The sequence below is a fragment of the Notamacropus eugenii genome, chromosome 1, assembly GCF_028372415.1.
Source record: "Notamacropus eugenii isolate mMacEug1 chromosome 1, mMacEug1.pri_v2, whole genome shotgun sequence".
Classification (NCBI taxonomy): Eukaryota; Metazoa; Chordata; class Mammalia; order Diprotodontia; family Macropodidae; genus Notamacropus; species Notamacropus eugenii.
This window is the reverse complement of record NC_092872.1, coordinates 84714272-84734329: the sequence shown is the minus strand read 5'-3', so window position 1 is coordinate 84734329 and position 20058 is coordinate 84714272. Positions and strand designations below refer to the sequence as shown.

General features: G+C 38.0%; 1 long non-coding RNA gene across 1 annotated transcript in view; it reads left to right on the top strand.

The window, feature by feature from the left end:
- The first annotated feature begins 6199 nt into the window (after positions 1 to 6199).
- Positions 6200 to 20058, top strand: part of LOC140523348 (uncharacterized) — a 31578-nt gene continuing 17719 nt past the window's right edge. The window contains exons 1-2 of the long non-coding RNA XR_011973370.1: positions 6200 to 6417; positions 9595 to 9638. This is a non-coding gene — a long non-coding RNA (uncharacterized lncRNA). The remainder of the gene's footprint in view (positions 6418 to 9594; positions 9639 to 20058) is intronic.

Below are 20058 nucleotides of genomic sequence, written 5' to 3'. Positions count from 1 at the left end.
AATATGTGCCCTCACAGGAAGAGGCTTTCATGTAGAAGCTATGGAATAAAAGACATGGTTTTACATTGTGTTCTTACTGAATCTTGAAGGGGGAGCCAGTATATCTATCCACTCTAATCCCATCTAAGGGATTTTTATGCCTCAGATAGGGTTCTAGGGATTTCACACTTTCTAAGTGCTAATAGTGGTCCAGAGCCCCAGAAAAATGAGCTTTTTCAGGGATGACTCTTGTAGCCTGAGTTCCTCTCCAGTTGGTCTGTAAACACAATTAGCACCTCTCATAACAGCAGCTGATAATACAGTAACAAACGGAATCAGGGTTCAAATTCTTCCTCCGATCCTCACTACTTTGTGGTCTCGGGCAAATCACCTAACCTCCTTGGGTCTCACTGTCCTTAAATGGACAAGACGGTCTCTAAGGTCTCTAGTTCGGCTTTAAATCAGTGAACAGATGAAATCAAAATCCTACATGATCTTGGAAGGTAAGTATAGGAGGATTCAAATGAAAAGGTGGATCAATCAATAGGAATACATCTTCCTTCCTAGAAAGAAAGAAAAAACATTGAGTTCCTTGTCTTCTCCCTAGAGAAATGAAAAAGGGGAGTTAAAGTGGAGGGAGGTAAGAAAAATTGTGAATTTTGGGGTTTAAAGAGATGTTTTGTGGAGGATTGCTCCTCTTTTTTTTTTAAATAAAACCTTTCTTTCTAGAAAAGATTGATATATTTAAGTTTTTTTGTTTTTTTGTTTTTTTGTTTTTTTGCTCAAAGGCAGCATAGCATATCAGATAGAGGGAGGCAAAACTCCTGTCTCTTAACACTTACATGATTCTGGGCAGGTCACAACTTCTGAGAGCCTCAATTTCCTCAGTTGAAAAATAGTCCCTATTACCTGGGGTTCTAAGGATTAAATAAGAGACTATATATTGATTTTTTGCAAACTTTAATGTGCTATGCAAATATCAGCCATGATTGTTATTATTGCCATAACTTCATAAAGGACCTAAATTATTTTTTCCTTACAGTAAAATTTATTGTTATATATTACTCAATGGATGCAGTAGTTAGAGCCCTGGATCTACAGTCAAGAAGACTGGAGTCCAAATCCAGACTCAAATGCTTCCTGGCTGTATGAATCTGGGCAAATCTCTTGTCTTCTCTCAGCCTCAGTTTTGACATCTGTAAACAGGGATAATAATCGTGATGCATATTTCCTAGGGTTGTTGTGAGGATCATGAAATAATAACTGTAACGTGCTTTACAGACCTTACAGTACCATAGAATTGCTATTTAATAATAAGATCAGATCAATTACTTTCAAGCTAACCTGAAAATTGGTGGTCATTTATTCCTACTTGCGCAGAGTCACATAGCTAGAATTTAAACCCAGGTCCCCTGATGCCCAGCTCAGTGCTCTTTCCTTTGTTTCATGCTGCTTCTACAAGACCAAGGGATTTCTGTGGGTGAAAGAAGACCCAGCTTGGTGAGATAGATGACTTTAAATGCAATTCACAGTTGGCTCAATTTTAGCACCTTTTACCAGACCCAACCCCAAACGACAGATTGTTCAGGAAGTTCCTCAGAGATAATCCCATGTCCTTACATAATAAAGAACAATGGTATATAAAGCAGAAATTATGCAGACTTTAAATACTGCACATGCAATTTTTACTGTCTCATTTAAACAAGAGTTTTGGCTAAAAATAACTCAAACGGAAATATTTTACCTGTTTGCACATGTATAGCATATCTGATTGCTTACTGTCTCAGGGAATGGGGAGGAGAAGAGAGGGATAGAATTTGGAACTTGAAACTTTAAAAAGATACATTAAAAATTGTTTTAACATGTAATTGGGGGAAATATGTTTAAAAAATAATAAGTTTTGATGAAATAAGGTATTTATGAAGTGGAACAGTAATAGATAATAAATTACCACCACCCCCTTGTCATTTATTTCCTACCATTTATGAGACAGTCTCATGAAAACCCTGAAACTTGGATTAAATTTTGTTCACTGTATATTCGTTAACCTAGATAAAGATGAATGTTTATTGGATAGCTTTTTTTTTTTTTTTAAAGCTAAGTAAAACTTTGGACCAAGTTTTACATTATTTCTGCCTCTAGGTAATTTATTCAGTTGTCACTTGAACAAAATTGCCCAGAAATAATGGCTTATGTTATATTGGAGTCTAGGATATTGGTTTTGGGCACTAGAGAAAAAAAAATGTGATTTTCCTGTTCCTATATCAAACTCACAAGTCTTCACAGTCTTAAAAAAAGCCATCAAGCTATCAAATTCTCTATGAAAAATACACATAAATCTCTATGGTTTTTAAAAATCAGATCTATAAAACTTTTATCACGGGCAAGTCATTAAGACCTTAATCCTGAAACAATGTAACAGTACTAATTAATCATCATCGTTATCACCCTGATCTTCATCCTCATATAGTACTTTGAGGTTCTAAAGTTTTTTATCTCCTTGGATCTTCATGACAAGTCAGTGATGTCGGTGCTATTATAATCCCCATTTTACAGACTGAGAAACTTCAAGTGTTTTGCCCAAGGTCACACAGATAGTAAATTTCTGAACATTTGAATTCCTAAGTACTAAGCTAGTCCTCTAAGCAATGTTCCAGTTAGATGTCATTTTTTATTGCTGACTTTTTATTGACAGTGTCTATATCTTGTTTAATAGCTTCCATCAAGGCTTTCTACTCTGCTGAATTTAGAATCAATCCTGGGTTCAAATTCTAATTTTACTACTTATTGCCTATGTGACCCAGGACAAACTACTTTATCTCACTGAGCTGAATTCAGTGTTCTTATCTATCCAATGAGGCGTTTGGGACCAGATATCCACTAAAGTCCTTCTAGTTCTCAGTTTATGGGTCAGTGTAACAAATAAATATTAAGTACTTGCTTGATGCACAGTACATCTTGTAATGCTAATGAGACTAAAGATCTTTCCCATCCATTAATGGGCCTGCCCATTAAGGGTAGTTTGATTAGGAGAGATTTGAAGGAAAGCCCACATCTTTATTATTATATTATTATTTTATTTGTTTTCAGTGTTCTACAATTACTTTTGTATATCTTAGATTTTCCCCCTCCCTACCCCCCCTTTCGCCCTACCTCCCCACTTCCTCCCCGATATTGCATAGTTTTATATAGATTCTACACATATATTCCTATTAAATACATTTTCACCTTAGTCATGTTGCATAGAACAATTAAAATGAATGGGAGAAATCATGAAACAAAACAAAACATAATACAAAAGAAAATGATCTGCTACATTCTGCAATTGAATTCCATTGTTCTTTCCCTGGATGTGGAAGGTATTTTGCCTTGAGAGACCACTGGGAACTAATTAAGTCCTTGCATTATAGTGAAGTGCTACATCTACCAGAAAAATTCCTCACACACTGTGGTTGTTGCTGTGTACAAAATTCTCCTGGTTCTGCTCTTTTTACTCAGCATCAGTTGATATAAGTCTTTCCAAGTCTCTCTCAAGTTTTCCTGCTCATCATTTCTTATATCACAATAGTATTCCATTACATTCATATACCATAATTTATTCAGCCATTTCCCAACTGAAGGGCATCCTCTTGATTTCCAGTTTTTGGCCACCACAAAGAGAGCTGCTATAAATATTTTTGTACATGTGGGACCATTTCCCATTTTTATGATCTCTTGGGGATACAGTCCCCAAGCAATATTGCTGAGTCAAAGGGTATGCACGTTTTTGGAGCCCTTTGGGCATAGTTCCAAATTGCTCTCCAGAATGGTTGGATCAGCTCACAGCTTCCTCAACAATGAATTAGTGTTCCAACTCTCCCATATCTTCTCCAACAAGCCCACATCTTTTGTTAATGAGGTACTGGTTCTCAAGCGTAGTGATGCTCTCTGGCTCTAAAAACTATATAAATACTCTGAGGTAAGGTTTTACTTTGGGGCTTACTCATCAGAAGTATGTTTTTTTTTGGCCAGATGAGACTCTGGGCAGCCAATCAAGAGTCCTCCAACTTTGGATCTGTCAGGCAGTTGGAAGCCCTGTCTGTTGGTTGAGTTTTGTTTCTCTGTATTTTCTCGGAAGTTCAGAGTGCTGACGTTTTTCCCTGAACAAGGTGAATGATATATGTGCTTGAATAAAGTGATTTTTGACTCCTCAAAAGCTACCCTTCCTTTTAGAAAAGCAGATCAAAGAACCTGTGATAGCAGGCCATAATGGATGTGTGAGGGTGTTTGCTTTTATACATCTCTATCCCATGATGTCTGTGCCTCTACTGGTTTTCTCCAAATTGAAACAAAAATATACCAAACAAAAATCAACCAATAAGCAAACAAATGAAACAAAACAAAAAAACTCAGGCAACTCAACATATAGCATGATTTCCATGATGCTGAGAAAGGTGAAACTTCCACTTAACACAGTGGCTGGGAAAGAATAAATATTTGATAAATATAGAATAAATGGATGATCCTGTCTTTCTTTGTATCAGCCCTTTTACAAATGAAATTGAATGTTGGTCTCAGATGGGTCTGGACAGAAGAGAAAGGAGAGGATGTGAAACGAAGAATAGAAAATTTAATTCAAATTAATTTAATTCAATTCAGCTAATATTTATTATTTCCTAGGTGCTAACAGGTATAACACTAAATGTCTCTATAGAGTCTAAGGATCTCCCTGCTCTTGATGAATCAGTCAGGCACCTGAGGACAAAACAAGCAAATTAGGCTTATGGTCTAATTTTTATTAATTCTTATTAATCTATTAACTCATTAATTCTGCCCTTAAGAGGACAGTTATCAAACTTATGAATACCTTATGATTGTTCTTCCAGCTAATGAAAGAAAGATTGTAACATAAAGTTGGGGTTTGGATGTCAGCCCCACAATCCGGGAGGTCACCATCTCCTTTGTGGCTCCTAGAGGGGCCTCCATGCCCTCAAGATAGGAACTAAGGGAGACAAGGAAATTTGCATGCCTTAGTCAACTGTAAGAACTTGTGAGAAGTAAAACTAATTTTGTAAAGCCATGTTTGTGACATGGTTAGAACTTAAATGCTTGTTGACTTGTCTCCTCTGATTTCAAGTCTTTTCATATCACATTATAGCAGGCACGGTCCATATTATTACAGTGAACATAATTATGTGAAATTGAATATAATACAAGTCTGATCACATCACTCAAAAGATAACAGTGACAGGTAAAACATGTTTGTAGCCATTTAGTTGTTTTTTCAGTCATTTCTCACTCTTCATGGTATTTTTTGAAGTTTTCTTGGCAAAGATATTCGAGTGGTTTACCATTTCCTTCTTCACCTCATCTTACAGATGAGGAAACCGAGGCAACCAGGGATAAGTGACTTGTCCAAGGTCCTATAGTCAATAAGTATATGAGGTCAGATTTGAACTCACAAAGATGAGTCTTTCTGATTCCAAGTCCAATGCTCTATCCACTGTACCACCTAGCTGTTCTCTGATAGATTATAGCTAACCTATAATGTGGACATTTTTTTCTTATCTCTCATCCCCTATTCATGTCATGCAATGATTTTTCCACTGGATAAGTCATTTAACTCTGGACAGAACAAGGCAGTTGAACTTTTCCTTTTTTCCCCATATGATCTCAGTTTTACATATTTCTAAGTAGATGTTAATTAAGTGCAGCATACAGCACAGGTTTAACGCTTCCATCATATTCTGCAAAAGTGATTTTAAGAAAGGCAAGTATAAATAGTCTGAGCACAGATGAGGCATGACAGAGTGGAAGGCCACAGCTGTCCTTTTGTCAGCCTAGAACATTTTGTAACATATTTCAATAGAAAGTAGAATTTAATTCACTAGCATATGCTTGGGATTGTTTCCAACACCTCTGATAGCTTATAGTGATAGAATAACTCAACCATATTTAAATAAGGTAAGCATCTGCAAATCCACATATTGAACATCTTTCCAAAGACATGTAGACTTTAAGATTTTGCCACTGCCAATTTACACTTACGTTTAATTATTATTTTAATGATGTATTTTTAACAGATTATATTTCCATGTTGGTATGATTAATGTGGAGGCTTTTCATCTGTGGTCGAGGGAGTCTACCTGGGATTTATAAACCAACAGGCTAATCTGGGCACTGACAGATCATTTTCTACACCAGGGAACTCTACAAACATTCCCTTCAAACTAGACTAAACTAGTTCAATACACTCAACGGCTTCATGATTTGTTTGTTTTTGTCTCTTTTCCCCCTAGAAATACAACCAAGACTGTGTAGTTTTAGGCTGCCTATTCCCAGAGAAAAAACAAATACTTGGATGCACTCAGCACATCCCGGAGAAACCACCTAAAGAAACCTCTGCATACCTGCGGAGAAACAAACATGACTTGGCAGAGGCTGTGAAAGACCCAAGAGGTAAGAAATCATTTTTAAAGTTCCCCCCAGATCCTTGAATAATATTAAGCAAGTCATTTAACCTACCCTGCCCGTTAACTATCATCCTATATCTCTTCTCTTTTTGGTTAAACTCCTTGAAAAAAAAACTGCCTCTCTAAGTTTTCCTTTTACTCTAGATGAATATTCATTAAGTACTTACTATGTTCAAGGCACTGTGCTAAGGGCTGGGGAAACAAAAAGAGACAAAAGATGGTCCCTGCCCTCAAGAAGATTATAATCTAATGGTAGATACAGCATGCAAATAAATATATACAAAGCAAGCTAGATACAGAGTAAATAGGAAATCATTTACAGAGAGAAGGTATTAGAATTAAGAGGGGTTGGAAACGACTTCCTGCAGAATTTAGGATCTTAGTAGAGACTTAAAGGAAGACTGGGAGGTCAGCAAATGGAGATGAGGAAGGGCATTCCAGGCCCAAGGGATAGCCAAAGAAGCTGTATGGAGCCTAGAGGTAGATAGAGTGTCTTGTTTGTGGAAAAGCCAGGAGTCCAGTGTCACTAGATGGAAGAGTCCATGATGGGGAGTAAGGTGTGGAAGGATTGTAAAGGTAGCCTGGAGTGAGGTTATGAAGGGCTTTGAAGGCCAATCAGAGCATTTGTATTTGATCCGAGAGGCAGCAGGGAGTCACTGGAGTTTATTAAGTAGAGGTATGGGGTGACATGATCAAACTTGTGCTTTAGGACAATCACTGTAGTCACTGAAGGGAGGATGCATCTGAGTGGGGAGAGACCTGGGGCAGGTAGACTCTCCAGCAGGCTATTGCAATAATACAGATATGAAGAGAACCTACACAGAAATGGTGGGAGAAGGGAGAGTAATTTGAGAGAAGTTAGAAAGGTGAAATTGACAGTGTTTAGAAAGAAATTAGATAATCTTTCATGGGCCAAGAGAGAGTGAAGAACCCAAGATGACTCATGGTTTGGGAGCCTGGGGGACTGAGAGGATGGCACTGCCCTCTGTAGTAATAGGTAAGGTAGGGAGGACTGGGAAGATGGTATTACCCTTTACGGTAACAGGCAAGGGGCAGGGGACACAGGGTTTAAGGGAAAGATAATGAATTCTGGTTTGGACATATTGAGTTTAAGATGTCTACTGGACATCCAATTCAAGATGTCTGAAAGGAAGTTAGATATAGGAGATTGAAGGTCAGTAGTGAATTAGGGGAGGATACGTAGAATTATCAGCATAGAGATAATCCCCTGCATCCTGGTTTCTAGTGTTCCCTCTTCACAACTATCAATGATTCAGATTTTTTTTTTTAATCTAATGATCTTTTCTCAATCCTTCATGCTTCTTGACCTCACTGATAGACTCTCCACAGCATTTGATACTATTGAGTAGCTTTTCTCCTTGGAAATGCCCTAGAATTTTACAATACTGTTCTTTCCTGCTTCTCTTACTACCTGTCTGAGCAATATTTCTGTCTCCTTTGCTGTTTCTTTATTCACATCGTGTCTACTAACTGTGGGTATACCATAACACACACACACTCTCTGTCTCTCTGTCTCTGTCTCTCTCTCTCTTAGAATCTTTTTTCTCCATACCTTCTCACCTGGTGATATCAGCTCCCACAGGTTCAACGTATCACCTACATACAGATACTTCCCAGATTTAAGTATCCACCCAAGCTTTCCTCATGAGTTCCATACACATATCAGTTTCCTTTTCAACATTATTAACAGTATATTCAATAGGCATCTCAAACTCTACACGTCCAAAACAGAACTCATTGTCTTTCCTCCCAATCCTTCCCCCTTCCTAACTTCTCTATGAAATGAAGTATATGTAAGTGAAGTATTAATTTAGCACTTACTATGACCATAGCGCAGCGCTAAGTGCCAGAGCTACAAATAAAAATGGAAGAATGTCCCTGCTACCAAGGAGCTCATATTCTAGTGGGGGAGACATATGGAAGGTTTCAGCTAAAAATCAGATGCAATAGTCCCATGGTCATTAGAGTACAGCAGTAAAACAGATGGTAATGCCTTTTCTTTAATATTAATTCCACTCAAAATCAGATCAGTTTCTGATGCTGAATCATTTGCCAAGCCCAAGGACAAGGACAAGCCCACTCCTACACTGGTGCTTTGTCCACTGCACCACCTAGCTGCTCTCCATACACTAGTATGGAAAGGAGGAAAAAGGGAGAAAGGACTTCATATTTAGTCAAAAGAATATACAAATGTAGGGGAAGGCATGAAGGGAGTTAGCATCAGATGAATCTTACTCTCTGAAATAGGGTTGTACACACACACACAATACATATTAGCCAAAAGTCAGGATTCCACAAGACATGGATAGTAATCTGATTGATTACAAGAGAAAGGCACATGCACGTGGGAACTCCTTAAACCAAGAAGCCCATAATACAAACAGAGCATTGCTATTTACAGGGTGCAGCGAAAAAGGGGAGGTTTTATGGGAGGAGTTTGATGGGGGAGAAAAAAAGATCAATAACCTTTTCTGGGGTTTCAGTAGCTGAAACTGTAGGACCTGTGGGAGTAATGCCAGGCTGGATCTCCAATAGGGTTACTTCTCCAGAATGAGAGCTATAGTCACTGAGTTGGAAGCACTGCTTTTCCCAAGGGTCTTAGGTTCAGATTCCTGGGCTGTCACCACAAGGTCTGAGGAAAAATAGTCAAGGTAATGGTGGTGGTTTCGATGGGGTGCTTGGGTGCTTGTTTCTGTGATGGGCAAAGATAGTTTGTTTTACTGGGATCCGCTCATGAGTTATTGCTAGGTGAGGTACACACATTCAATAAATAGGCTTCTTTAAGTAGTTACTCAAGGGATGGCCCCTTTAATAAAAAAAAAAATCAAACTGGGAGAAGAAGAACCTCAGGGTTCCTAGGTAAAAGAGAAACAATTACTGTTTAGTAATTACATTCACTCTGTGCTAGGTGGGTGGGGGCTACTTGTCCAGTCTAGGAGCTCCAGAGTGAGTTGGGTTTAAGGCTTGATCTTTGAGCAAGAAATGTATCCAAAGGAAAAATTATAGTTTTTGACCATGGGGTGTACCTTCCCCTAGGTAGAACACCAGAGGAAAGAGGAGAGGAAAGGAGAGAAGAGGGGAGGGGAGGGAAGGAGGGGAGTGAAGCTGATATTCACAGGTTGTGTTTTTCCTTCTTTTTTAGGACTATGACATCAAGACAATGACATGACTTGTTTGTGAACCTAGGTAAGTCATTTAACTCATCAGTGGCCCCAGGTAACTCTCTAAAATAATTAAATGCTCATTTACTTCATTTTAGGCAGGGTAGTTTTCAAACCATGACTTTGAAAAGGTCTTGCTGGCCTGATAAATGGGACTGCAGAAATCACAGGTTTGGCCCAAAAAACCAAAATCAAATCAAAATAAAAGAAGTCCCTGGGTAGGAGGCGTAGAAGAATAAGAAAGTCTAAAGTGTGGATTATGTTTAAAGAAGTTGATCAATTTTATTACTTTTTTACAGTAACCAGACAACTAATGTTTCCTAGAAGAGGTCCTGCTTAATAGAAGAGAATTCTTTATCATTAGGATAACTAAGTTCTAGCCTTAGGGACTTTTGCATCATTCTTATGCAAATAAAGGCTTCTAAAGAGCTAGAAAACATTTTGTTCTTCCAAGTAGGTAAACATTCTCCTTCAATTATGGCCAGTATCATTCTCACTATTAACAAATGTCACTAAAAACATTTAAAAAAATTTTTTTAGCTAATACTAAGGTGAATTTCAGTCAATCCCCAAACCATTACTTCCCGTTCCTAATTAGTGAACTCTAATCTAATGAATTTTTGTTAGGGCAAAAATAGTATAATAGCTAAATTTGTCAGCCTGATGTATTATCAAGTACCAGATACTTTAAATGAATTTCCAAAGACATTACTGGTGGTTTTGCTTGATTTTCCAGATAATTATCCAATCTCAACTTTTTTTTTTTTCACTTCAAAGTGGTACTCTGGAATTGATTCACACACTTACCTTTGAAACATGGGCAAAACATTTAACCTCTCTGTGCTTCAGTTTCCTCATCTGTAAAATGAAGAACTTTGGACTATATAGCTTCTGAGGTCCTCTCCAGCTTCAGTTCAATAAACCAACAGAGAATAGAACACTGAATTCTGTTGATTTTGGTACTCATAGTTCTTGGTCCACAGACCTTAATAGGGAACCATCCGTCCATCCGTCCATCCATCCATCCGTCCATCCATCCATCCATCCATCCATCCATCCATCCATCCATCTATCCATCCATCCTTCCATCCTTCTTTCCTTCCTTTTTCCTTCTCTTTCTTTCTATCTTTTTTCTTTCTCTCCCCTCTTCCTTTCTTCCTTTTTCTTTCTCTTTTTCTTTCTTTTACCTGTACCACTGGACAAGTCTTTGGTTTAGAGGTTTTTCATACATAATATGAAGGTACTGAATTAAGATTCTTTCTAGCTCTTGATCTTATGATATTCCAGTTTTATCTTTATCTTGCCCATGTTGACAAAGCACATGAACTTAAAATTTCATATAAACATTAGCTTCCAGTGTGACTTTGACCCAAGTCACTTAACCTCTCTGGGCATCAGCTTCCTAATCTTTAAAATAGAGAATTTAAACTAGATGATCGCTACTGACTTTTCCAACCTGAAAATCTTACTTTTTTAAGTTGATGGTTTTTGCTCCTGGTGCTTCTTAATTTTGATAAAAATAATAGTTAACATATATCTAGTGCTTACTACATTCCAGGCATTGTGCTAAGCAATTGACAATTATTATCTCATCCAATCCTCACAAACATCCTGAGAGGTAGGTGCTATTGTTCCCATTTTACAGATGAGGAAACTGAAACAGAGGGAAGCAATTTTTCCAAAGTCACATAGTTAGTAAAGGTCTGAGAGAGGACTTAATTCATGTCTTCCTGACTTCGGATCTAGTGCTTTGTCCACTGCATCCACCACCCACCAACCTCTGGTGATTTTAATGAGACCCTCAGTACCTCAAAGGATCAACAATCCTTTAGTCCTTCAGGGAAGATGGCAACCCATCCATACCACTAAGAATGCATCTCCATTATGCTGAAACTCTTCCTCTAGCTCTTTTTAAATTTCGTGGATGCCAGTCTCTTATCCCTCTCTCTCACTATATAAATGGTCCTCCTTTTCTGATCATCTATCGCTTAGACTATAAACCTTATGCAGTTTCTTATATATAGGTCTTTACTACTAAGGGGGCCATATAAACAACATAGTTCTCTCTTCTTCCCTTTCAATCACCTACAGCTGTGTTTTCTTTGAAAATCACAATATTCAAGGATTCTCAATCCTATAAAATCATCAGCAGAACACTTGTGTTGAAAATATGGATTTTTCTGTTGGGTAACTGCTTGGGTTTGTTGAAGACACTTAAAGTTATCCAAATAAAATCTAGTCTTCTGTCTCAATAATAATAGAAATAACATACACACATGTGTATGTACATATGTATTTTATATGTATATATGTGTATATACATATAAACATGCATATATAGTGTTTTAAGTATGTAATAGTGTTCTATACATATAGTGTTTTAGTGTTGGTAAAATGCTTTACAAATATTTCATTTTATCCCCATAACTCTCTAAGATAGGTGCTATTACATCCCCATTATACAGATAAGGAAAATGAAGCAGACAGAGACTAAATCATTCAAGGTCACACAACTAGTAAGTGTCAAAGGCTGAATTTGAACTCAGGTCTTCTTAACCCTAGGTCCAATGCTCTATACACTGTGTCACCTATCTCCAAATCATTTACTACTATGGACACCTCCTTATCCATCTCGGTGTTTCTGTATCAGATAAATGAATTGATGTACTGATTCAGTGCAACGGCCTGCCATTCTACTACCTGTTAAAATCTAGACAATGGGCATGTTTCATCCATGTAACTGTTCTTCTAAAGGAGGTTAGGCTGATATCTCCTTAATAGTTATGGATTACATATGTCTCCTGAATAGACATGGATTGCATGACAGATGGGGCTTGAGAGCAACCTTCATAAACAACAGTCTAAGTGTAGGGAATTCTATCTTGATGGGACATTATGCTAGATACGTTGTAGGTATCATTGGCCAGAATATAGCTACTTGGTTTATATCTAGATTAATATTAATAATTGAGGGGTCCTGGAATGGATTTTTCTCTGTGGTCACATCTGCGAAGGAATCTTAAATTATATTAATGTAGAAATGCAAGAATGAGGAGATTAAAGTGACGAAAGGAGGAATGCTAATGAAAAGTCGTATCAGAGACCATCAGAGGTAGAAGGAATTTTAGAGATGACCTGGCCTAATCGCTTCATATTACAGAGCAACACAGAAGCCCAAGAATGTAGAGTACATATAGATCGTAAAGACCCAAAACCACAGTGTGAGTGGCAGACAGAATGAGAATTCACAGATATGACTCCTAAAACAATCCTCTTTTCAATAATCCACATCACTAGAAAGAAGCAATGAGTGCATGTGACCTCTATGCAACTCCACAACTCTAACAATGTGATAATTAAAACAAATATCCTGCCTCTCCTACAAACTCAGCTGCCTCTGATGCAGAGGGCAATTACTTGACTTCAATTTAGGTTTAATATTCAGTTTGGTTTAATTTATTCTAATTTATTATTCAAAAGAATATCCTTAAGAGTATCCTTCCACTGCCTAGAATGACTCCAACATAACATATTAATACAATCATTCATCAAATGCAGGAAGGCTAAAGTTTCCTGATCTGAAAGCAGATTTCAAACTGAGGTTGCTCCTGGAGTGAGCATCGTCTGGGCAAGTTAACCATTTATAGTTAGCTGAAATTCTCTTGCCATTCTCTGATACTTAGCTCAGTGCTCTAAGGTATACATTTCATTCCTGAGAAGCAGGCACATATTTGTACATTTGCAGAGATGTTCTGATTGGTCTGTGGTAACCCAATGGCTATAAACATCAGAATGAACAGGAATATAGGTCCCTATTTAAGGAGGAAAGCTCCTAGAGATCCCCTAAAACAGACAAATCCATTGGTATTTGTTCCAGATTGAACAGGCCAATTTTTTTTTCTACAAAACTGACTTTTTCAGTTTTTGTGCTTTTATTTAATTCAATTCAACAAGAATTTATTCCATTAAAGACCTACTATGACCCAGGAACAGTGTTAAATCATGGAGATAAAAACAAAACATGATAATCAAGTTCCCTCAAGGAACACATTTGCTAGTGGGGGAAATAACATGAATACAGATAAGTGAATACAAAATATACATACAAGGTAAATACAAATGATGATCCTTCTGTTCAGGTCATATGTGGAATATGTTCATTTCTGGCCACCATATGCTAGGAAAAAATTGAGAAAGCAGTGGAGGCTGGGCGACTAGTATGATGAAGGACCCAGAGTGTCTATATTTTTGAGGATCCATTGAAGGGATTGGGGATATTTATCCTGAAGAAGAGAAGACTTGGGATGAAGGGGTAGGAATGATATCTATCTACAGGTATATAAAAGGGCTGTCGATAAGAAAATGGATTAGGCTTGTTTCTCTTCCTCTAGAGAGTAGAACTAGGAAAACTGGGCAAATTTAGGTATATAGAAAGTATAAGAAACCTCTTAATAGTTAGAATTATCTTATAGTGAGTAAACTAGCTATCTTGGGGAAATGATGGGTTCCCCCTAATTCAAGATCTTCAAGCAAAGACTGGATGATTGCTTTTTCTAGAGGGGAGATTTGTTAAGATATAGGCTAGTCCAGAAAATCATTGAGGTTCCTTCTAATTCTGGAGGTCCATGAGTTCATAATATTGAATCTTAAAGGGATCTAAGAGATGAAAGTTCAGTTACTCTAACAGTGGTTAGTTTAGGAGATTCATGGAAGGAAGCATGGCACAAGACAGTTGTAAATAATTGTAGAAAGCAGTTTATAAACAACCTATTTAGATAAGGGTCAATACAATAATGGATTTTTATTTTTGGATTATAAAATACAGTTTGAAAAAAAGCATAATAAAAGAGAAGCAAGAGAGGATAGTAGGATTTAGAGATGGAGAGGAACCCAGTTCTGTCACTAAACAACTGTGAAATTGGACAATAATCCAATCAATCATAATATTCAAATAATATAATTAATCCAAATAATCCAGTAAGTCAATAAACATTTATTAAATACCTATTCTGTGACACCTATTGGAGGTACAAGTACAAGCAATGGAATGGTCCCTGCTCTCAAAGAGCATACCTTCTAGTAGAAGAGAGAACAAGTACCTACACAAATATAAAACTACTCAACAATAACAAATAAGAAGGGAATGCATTTGTTATATGAGGAATGACATTTCATGTGTGAGGGATGACATTCCATGGGTAAGGGAGGGCCAGGGCAAAGGAATAGGATTGAGTATCATGTGTGAGGAATGGACAGAAGATCAGTTTGGTTGAATTGTAGAGTGGGAGAGGCAGATTAAGGTCCAAGTAACTTGATATAAAGAATTTTAGATCTCAGAGCTAGAAGTAGCCTTTGGAACATTTAGGGCAACACCTTCAATTTAGAGTTAGAAAAATTAATGATTAGAAAAAGGCTGTGATCCATCCAAGGGCATCCAGCTAGTAAGAAGCTGAAGTAAGACTAATAGCCAGGCTCCTTTTTTTTCTTTATCCATTAAAATGGGAGTATGGACTAAAAAATCTCTAAGGTCTCACCTTGATCTGAAATCAATCCTTCCTCCCTCATTCCTTCCTTCCATCCCTCCCTTCTTTCCTTCCTCCTTTCCTTCCTTCTTCCCCTCCCTTTTTCCTCCTTCCTCCCTTTTCCCTCTCCCCCTCTCCTTCTTCTTCCTTTCCCCTCTTCCTCTTCTGCCTCCCTTCTCTTCTATACCTTTTCCCTTCCTTTCTTTTTTCTCGGTACCCTCAGAACCTAGCATTGTCATAATAGTAGATGCTCAATAAATGCTTGTTGAGTTAACTATCAGGTTCGACAAGTGGAAATGAGTTTTGGAAAAGGATCCATATTATGAGATTTGAAGCCCACAGGCCCTGGAGATCCCTGGTTGGAGGTAGTCCGTGTCAAGGCAGGCATCCCTTTGGAGTCCCTCCTATTTACCCCTTGCTCATTTGGCAGACTGCTTCTGCCCCGGGAGAACTTCGCCTCAAAGGCTGGGAAGTTTAGGCTAGGAGTTCTAAGCTAATGGGAGGGGACTCCAAGTTTTGGAGTTCCATTTTTTCAATGGAACACTGGCCATGACTGTAAGTGGGTAAACACATACCAGATAGTACAGGAAGTGCCTATTAAAGTCACATCCAAGAGAAAATAAATGTTTCCTGCTTTCCTACAGAGGCAGCAAACATTTAATTTCTTTTCATTTTTAAAAGCCATCTGTTTGGAGTAGGGGCACTTTGATGATGCATTTTCATTTTTGGACCATAACTAGATACAACTCAGGAATATGCAGTAAGCCTTATTGCTCATTTCTAAGCTGTTCTTACTGCCAGAAGCACCCTCTTCAAAACCAAAAGAATCATCAAATCATCAAAAGTGAGGATGGGAAGGCAACTTCTGGAAATCACCTAGTTCAATTCTAGTATTTCACAGATGAGAAAACTGAGCCTCCAAGAGATGACTTGACCTACCTAAAATTCCTCCCTCCATCCCAAGAAAGCCTTTCTCAAAGGGGATTATTGTTTGCTAGGAGTTAACTGGTTAATTTAAATACAATGGTTTCCTTAGCAACCATCTCTAACCCAGAATCTTATTTGCTTAGAGGTACAAAAATTTCAGCTAAATAGCACCATACTTTTTAAGAACAGATAAACGAACCTAATGAAGTTTTCAAATATACAACGGTCTTACCAGAGGATCATGAGTAAGAAATATGTAAATTCACCAGTGATGAAGATATAGTCACCTGTGGAAATGGCATCTAATGAAGCTTCTATTTGGAACTGGTCCAGTCCGAGTCTTTATGAATGAGATTCCTGATAGAGAGTGTGATTTTAAAGGAAGAGGGAAGACCTCTTTACTCCCAGGGTACCAGAAACTTCATTCATATCATGCTGGGCCTAGAGATAAGGGTGCCTATCACTGGCTCTTTTTAATTACCTACACCCTCCAGACACTACTTATCAGACTCAACTAGCTGGTGCCATCTCTGAAGCTTTTGTCATCACTATCACCACTATTCCCAGTTTTTCTGAGTTCTCCTTATCCTGTGAAGGAAAAAGATAACTTTTTCCATTGCTCCTGACTTTCCTGTTCTCTTAAAGAATCATAACATCCCTTTGAGGGATTGTCAAAGGAAATTTATTGCAAATGAATAAAGCAGAAAATATGAAGGATAATGAGACAATATATGTAAAACACTCTGCAACCTTAAAATACTGTATGTATGTTAGTGATGATCATAATGATGATGATGATAAGGAGAGGTAGAACACATAAAAGGAACTTAAATATCATAACCTGTAAAGTTCTTATAATCTGATCCTGGTTCCCAACAGTAACTTCAGGGTGTATGTGTGTGGTGCGGGGATCTGTTCTTCTGAGATCTCCTAACTAACTTCTCACTTAGTCTTGGCTGTTGTACTTCAGTCCTTTGAAATCTACGATTGCAACTATCGATTATGGATATGAAAGGCTATGGCACCTGAATAGTTATTTTCTTCTTCCATCCTTTCCCCTTGCAACTTGGTCATTCTTCATTCTCTGCATAGTTCATTCTGACTCATTGCTTGTGACCTCCCTGGCAAAGTCAGATAACTGTTTTACTGTAGCTTTTGTTGTTGTAAGGGAGAAATTGATGGGTGGTAAGGGTGTAATATCAGAGAAGTTACTGTAGCATAAGAAGCAAAAGGCATCATTAAAATATATTTCTTTTAAAAAATAAAGTACTTAGATATGGCTTTTGATCTTGATAGATCTCACACACACACACACATACACACACACACACACACACCATTCTTTAATCCTTCTTACAATGTGGGGGAGTGGGTGGTTTAGGTCTGTTTCCCAACAATCCAAAGATCTGAGAGGTTTTCAGGAGTTTCAAGAGATTGTGAGAAAAAGATATTTCCATGTAGGAGAGCTTGACATTATTTCTTCTGACTTCACTGCGTTAAATAGGCTACTCTGTGTGATCATAGTTAATAACATCAACAAACAAAATCCCTCCCTCCCCCACCCTTCCTTCTTATGCCTTCTGTCCCTTCTCCTTCCCTCTCTCTCCCAGGATGGAATTGCAGCCTCCATTCACAGGATCTCACTGCTGATCAGCACAGGAGCATTGACTTGCCCTGTTTCTGATGGTGACAATGATGACTTCTACCTTCCTTAGGAAGCCAGGTGACTCCTGATGTCATATTTGTGCCAAGCTTAATGGAGGCACCAAATTGGCTTTGCCTCCAGTAGCTCAGACAACTTAATCCAAGTGATCCACCAGCCTCAGGATCTGTAACAGAAAATGCAGGTTGTCTGCTACCACACCCACCTCAGAATTATCTTTATAGATACAACTTGCTCATAGGTAATATTTCTAATTCAATTTCAAGTTTAGATAAAAAGGAACTCTTTGAATACTTCTCTGTTTCTTCATTGTCCATACCAAAGAAAAAAGGGACCATGAATATAGCAGAACATTTTGCAGGGGCAAGGGGCAAGGCAAAAGGGCAGGAATAATTATAAAAGGGAGAAATGTATCCTTAAGTCTTTTCTATTCCTTTTTGGATAAGTCTGACTAAGTGTGCATAAGGGAATCAGTATGAGTGTATGTGTGTGCGGATTTGTTGGGTGGGGAGCGTGAGGAATCAGATTCTTTATACATAAATGAAGAGGTAAGAAAGGCACTTTTCTACCAGTATATAAGTCTTTTCCCCATAATAATACCTAAAGCAGCTTTCTTAATGTAGGTCAGGATGAAAAGAGATTTAACTTTTAATGTTTGAATTAAAGCAGCATGAGCAAGTTCTTTGAATACAATAAAAAAGCTACAGGACATCTCCTGAAACAATCATTTCTAACTATTTCCCCCCCCTGCATTTCATAAATAATAAATGTGTTAAAAAATAACCCAGTAGTCACACATTCTCTAATATACTAGTTATGCAAGCTGGATATAACTCTAAGAATCTCTAAATGTGAGAAAAATTGAATTTGGTGGGTCTTTTTTAGCTAAAAATTAAATTTTCCTGGCACCATGCAGACCTTTTCCCTCACAGCTATAGTCATAACTGGATTTTTAAGCCTTCTGAAAACATTGGGGTTTGCAATAAAGCAAAACACTGTGTCAAAAACTGCTTAGAATACAAAATGGCAAGCTTCTAATGTAGCATCACAGGGCTGAGGCTCATTCAGATGAGCTAAAAGTCTTTCTCTACCAGCATAATGTTTAAAACAGTGATTTGCATGCTGAAGGAATGATTCCACTTACATTCTCATTACAAATTGAGTGCCAGTTAATTTTCACTCTTGGTTACCAGATAGCTGCCTTCCCTAAGTGCTCAGTCACCTACCCCTATTTCTACCCACATTTAAAGTGTCCATTTTGTACCAGCTTTGGGTTCTTATCCACAGTGAAAGTGCCTCCCACAGATAGGCATCAGGCAACCCTAGAACAAATTCAGTTTTAAACACTGGCATTTGTTTGGTTAGAACATAACAGTGTCCAAGCGCAGGGATACCTTTAATAAAGTATTAAGAGTGGCAGTGTGGTCTACAGAGAAGGAAATGGCAAACTACTCCAGTAGCTTTGCCAAGAAAACCCCAAATGGGGTCACAAAGAGTCAGAAACAACTGAAGCGACCGAACAACTATAAAAATGCGGTCTAGTGAATAAAACACAAAGCTGCGAATGGAGAGAGAATAGGCCACCTTTCCAGTTCCACCATTAAACTAACACCTATTCTACTTGGAATCAAGTCCCTTGCCAAAGCATAAAAGAACAGGAACACACGTATGTGTCTGCCTGTCTCAGTGGCAAATGTGGACAGTTTCACTATTCGCTGACATGGGGATAGGGTGGGACAATTCTTGAGACTACACAATCCCGCAAAGGCTTTTTTCTAGTCTATATTCTGGACTATTTACTCACCTAAATTCTGCAGGCTTTCCTACCCCCTCCCTCCTCTTCCTTTTTCTATCTATTAAGTAGGAGGAAAAACTGAAAGAAATGACTCCCCTACCCAATAAATCCCAACGTGTCCCTCTAGAATCAATTACAAAATCCTTTGTGAACTAGACTCTTCCTATTTGTCCAGTCTTCTTACACCTGGTTGATGTTGGTCAGCTGTTTCAGTTGTGTCGGACTCTTTGTGACCCCATATGGACTTTTCTTGGCAAAGATACTGGTGTGTCTTGCCGTTTCCCTCTCCAGCTCATTTTACAAATAAAGAAATCAAGGTAAACAGAGTTAAGTGACTTGCTCAAGGTCACACAGCTAGTTAGTATCTGAGACCAGATTCAAACTTAGGAAGAAGAATGAGTCTTCCTGATTTAAGACCCAACACTCTATTTACTTCACCACTTAACTGCTCTTTTTGTCTATTAAGCAGTAGCAAAAACTGTAGAAATCACCTCCGTACTCAATAGACTCCAGTATCCCCTACCACCTCCAGGATCAA